The sequence below is a fragment of the Pteropus vampyrus genome, unplaced genomic scaffold (assembly GCF_000151845.1).
Source record: "Pteropus vampyrus isolate Shadow unplaced genomic scaffold, Pvam_2.0 Scaffold81, whole genome shotgun sequence".
Classification (NCBI taxonomy): Eukaryota; Metazoa; Chordata; class Mammalia; order Chiroptera; family Pteropodidae; genus Pteropus; species Pteropus vampyrus.
In genome coordinates, this window is record NW_011888862.1 from 1,449,314 (window position 1) to 1,453,915 (window position 4,602).

At 42.1% G+C, this 4,602-nt stretch overlaps 1 pseudogene; it reads left to right on the forward strand.

Moving 5' to 3' along the window:
• Window positions 1–3,719: 3,719 nt before the first annotated feature.
• Window positions 3,720–3,839, forward strand: LOC111741737 (annotated as a pseudogene).
• Window positions 3,840–4,602: the final 763 nt, after the last annotated feature.

A 4,602-nucleotide genomic window follows, 5' to 3' on the forward strand; every position in this document is an offset into this window, starting at 1 on the left:
CTTTTTCTCATCTACTTTATTGAGGGATAACCTACGTGCGATAAACTACACCGGTGAGTCCTGACAGCTGTATAAACCTATGAAACCACCAGCACAACGAAGGTACAAAACAGCCCCATCGTCTCCCGGGTGTGCTTTATTAACATTCTATGAACACTGACAACTAGATTTTGCACCGTGTAACAACTGAACTGTGCCTTCGGTCACTAGAGAAAGAGGGGGAGGACTAGAGAGCAGAGCTTTTTACTCCTTGTGGTAGGTTGACTCGCGCCCGCCTGATATGTCCAAGTTCTAAGCCCTGGTTATTAGTGAAAGTGACCTCATTTGGAAATAGGGTCCTTGCAGATAGAATAGAGTTAAGGTGAGGTCAGACTGAATTAGTGGGTTAGGGCAGGTCCTAAATCCAAGGACAGGTGTCCTTTGAAGGGATAGGAGAGGGCAATCTGGATCCAGAGACACAGGTACACCCTCACGGGGGGAGGGGGGGGTCATGTGACAATGCGACAATGCAGGCAGAGAGAGACTGCAGTACTAGCCGAGGAATACCAAGGACTGCTGAAAACTAGAAGAGAAGCATGAAATGGATTCTCCCTTTGAGCCTCCAGAAGGAACCGATCCTCCTGACACCTTGATTTGGGGACTTCTGGCCTCTTTAACTGTGAGAGAATAAATTCCCATTGTTTTAAGCCACCCAGTTTGCGGTAATTTGTTACACTTCTGAAGCGTAGCATGCTACAGCTTGGTTCTCTCGTTCTTTCTAACAATTTAATAAAACCCAGAGCCAAGGAATTAACTGAGCAAAAAGCAATCTCAGAAAATGTAAAAATAAGAAAAGAGAATAACTAATGAATGCTTGTCAGTGTTTCATTTTAAAAGAAAGGAGAATGAATGATCCATGAGACATCCTGCCTAGGTACTAAGCGCGGGGACATCATTGTCACAGCAGTAGCTTAGCTGCAGCTGGGTCCCACACATGGGTCTAGCCTTCCTTCCCGATGGAGTTCACTTTCCCCCTTGGAAAACTTCAGCCCTTCGAGCGTTTGTTTGGGGCTTAGTTTTATAATTAATCAATGGCACATAGAAATATATCACTGACTCAAGCCAGAGACACTCAAATTCAAAGAGCTGTGACACTTAAGTTTACCTTTTTTGGTGTTCGATTCACTCTGCATTAAGGGAACTGAGTGCACACCTGCGACACAAATGAGTTCAAATGCCAGAATGGGCTCCAGAGAAGCGCCTTGAAGAGAGCAGACCAAACTCCTCAACAGGCCTGAGAAATCAAAGCCCAGTAAGGTTTTCTCTGCAGAGAACCTCCAGAGATCCAGTTGAAAAAGCAGACCTGCTCAAGTTCATAGCTACATGCCCTTCATTTGCCTCTTGTACGATTTATTGGGAATTCCACGGGTATTTTTCACAGTTCACTGCTTTGTGGCGTGACAAAGATTAGAGACATACCAAAGAACAACCACCCCCATTCCCCTTTAAAGATATACGAATGAAAATAAGGCCTCACAGATTGGAATAAGGAGGCTGTGGATCGGGGAGCGGAACTTAAGGGGTTTTCCCCTTTTTAAAATAGAAATGGCTTCATAAAACAGTATCATGACTTGGCAAATGCAAACCGCCAGAAGTTGAAGGTTTACTGAACAGTGGGGAAAACCCAGGAGTGAGAATCACAGATCCAGTCGTTAGTACAGACTCAGCTACTAACTAGCCCAGTCAACCCACCTGATGCAAAATAAATCCCCACTCGCCTTCCCCGTCTTAGCTTAAATGTCACCCTTTTGGGAAGCTCTCCCTGACTTCGCCCCCCTCAGCTAGATTAGGTCCCTGCTCTGTGCTAACCCTCAGATCTTTCCTTCACGATGGCACTTGTCGAAAGAATAAGTATATGACATTCGTTAGCGCAGTCATGTCCGCTTGAGCCTTAACATCCCAACATCATGCGTTTCGTGACGCGAGAGACATCACTGATTGGTTTCCCCTTGTGTTCTCAGTGCTGGAGCAGCTCACATCACATAAGAACAAGAGCTCAGTCGATAATCATAAATCGAGCCCTCAGCCCCATCTGAAATTTGGCTCTTCAAGTCCCTGACGGCTCTTGCCTTCTGTGTCTCAGAAAACTTGAAGTTATCCTCAAGCAATCAGTGGGAGGTATCTATTGATTTGACTTGTTATGGAAGGACTAAAATAAGCAATAACGATATAGGAATCTGCTTATCAAAACTTGCTATTTCATTAAATGCATGGCCTTTGAGTTGGACATTTCCAAGTTTGAGTCCTAGGTGCGTTGTGGGTTTGGGGGTGGGGGGAGGAAGCGGGAAGAGGAGGTGGGGGAGGGAGGGAGAGGGAGAGAGAGAGAGAGAGAGAGAAATAACTTGGGTAAAGTTATTTAATTCCTCAGAGACTCAGGTCTTCCTCTGATACATAAAATTAATAGCTATAAGATTTAAAGCATTTAGTACATTTTCTGACATAGAACAAACATATAACTATTACCTGTTATCAATAGAATTTATGAACATGAATTATAGAAATAAGGAACATAGTATGGCTTATGTAGACTAGTCTATCTGTATGTGCCATCACAAAATAAATTCCTAATAACAACAATAGTAATATTAGCTAACCCTTAATATGCATCAAGTACTTTGTCAAGTGCTTTAACATGAGTTAACTTATTTAATCCTCAGGCCTCGAAGAGGTAGTTATTATCTTTATTATTCAGAGGAAGAAACTGATCACTAAAAGGTTAAAAATTGCCTAAGTGAGCCAGTAAATAAATAGAGCCAGGATTTTCCCAAATTACCTGGTCAATGATGAAGCCAGTAAACTAATCCAAACACACAATACTAACTGGATGTTTAAAATATGTTTTCTATGCAAGATGTGTGACAAATAGTAAAGTCACGGTGATCTCTCCATTCGAGCACTCTAGACCACCTAAACAGGACTGGGGGTGTCTGTGTATGGGGGTCCCATGTAGGGGAAGGGAGAAAGGAGAGCATAACATTTTCCAAGAGCCCATTCTGTGCCAAAAACTTTACACAGATTATTTCTAGGCAATATTGCTGTGACAGGAATATTCTTATCACCATTTTATTAATCAGTGATTCACACCCGCAACTGTCCAACATCAAAATTCATCTATTCCTCACTACATTTTATGAATTTCAAATCTGGCTGAAAAAGCAAAAAGATCACAGCCATCACAAAACATAAACAGGAATGTCATACCCCAAACTTGAAAGTCCCTTCCTACTTTCTGAATGCAGATGGGAATGAGCCAGCCATCTCTCTGTGTTTCTCATGCATATTTTCACTTATCAAAAGAGTTTTAGCCTGTTTTCCTTCAGGGTAAATCTTTAAATCCTGCCCTCCACCCCATCACTATCTAGAGCTTTGAACATTTTCTTTGGGGCATTTTTCACATACTGCATATTCCTAAGTTGTGAAGCCTCAAACTGGACACAGCGCTCTTACAAGGAACAGATTCAAGCTGTGTTTAGTTTGATTCATGTGTGCCAAGAAGAAGTCGAGTAGAAGGTCTTGATTCGCATTTTATGATTTGCCTGATGTCTTTAGGGTGGTGCTAAGTACATCAAATTCCTGTTCCCGATCATGTGAGGCGTGGCCAGTCCTGACAAACTGGGCTGTAAGGTTATGAGAAGTCACTGTCACTAAACTCTCTTTCATTGTTCAAAACAGCTCCTTTAGTGTACGGCCATACCACCCTGAACAAGCCCGATCTTGTTTGATCTTGGAAGCTAAGCAGGGTCGAACCTGGTTAGTACTTGGATGGGAGATCACCTAGGAAGACCAGGTGGCTGCAGGCGTAAAAAAAAAAAAAAAAGAAGAAGAAGAACAGCTCCTTTGGCCCAAATGGGTTCTCATCAATGGGAAGTCAGTGTGCTTGAGCCAATTTGGGGCGTTTCCAAATCAGCACAGCTGAAGCAAACTGTCTTTCTAAATGGAGACTGCTCCAATAAAGGGCTAAGAAAAGATCTATTTGGCTCAAGTATATGTGACACAAGGTAGATCATTAAGATAACGAAAAAAATAAGTTTACACTACTGAGAGCCCAACTTAAGGAAATAATCAACTTTGGTTCGATTGCATAAATCTTTTAATCAAAAGTCCGAGGGCCAAAAGAACATAATATCCTTTATTGATAGGAAGCACTTACATCTTCGTAGCTGCCTAGGCAATCTTTTATGCATTCAGTATGTCCTCGAATCCACACTGCTCTCTCTGTTGTCAGTACCTCCATCAGCAATGAGACTCATACAAGTAAGAGAAGCATAGAACCTAGTCCATTTACTTAAGAAACGGAGAAAGCGATGGAACAGAAATGGCAAGTGACATGCCCATGAGACTGTGTTCCATTCATTTTTTAACCCCTGAGTGTTCCATAATCCTTGATACAAGATAGGCGCTCATTAAAATGAAAAAAAAAAAAATGAATGAGTGAATGAATGAGAGGTTAATGGAGCTAGAATTCTTGCCACCTGACACACCAAAGTCACCCTCCATGAAATTATTCTGAATTGCATCTGTGACATTAATCGACTCGGTTCAGTTCATTTATTTAAACATCTT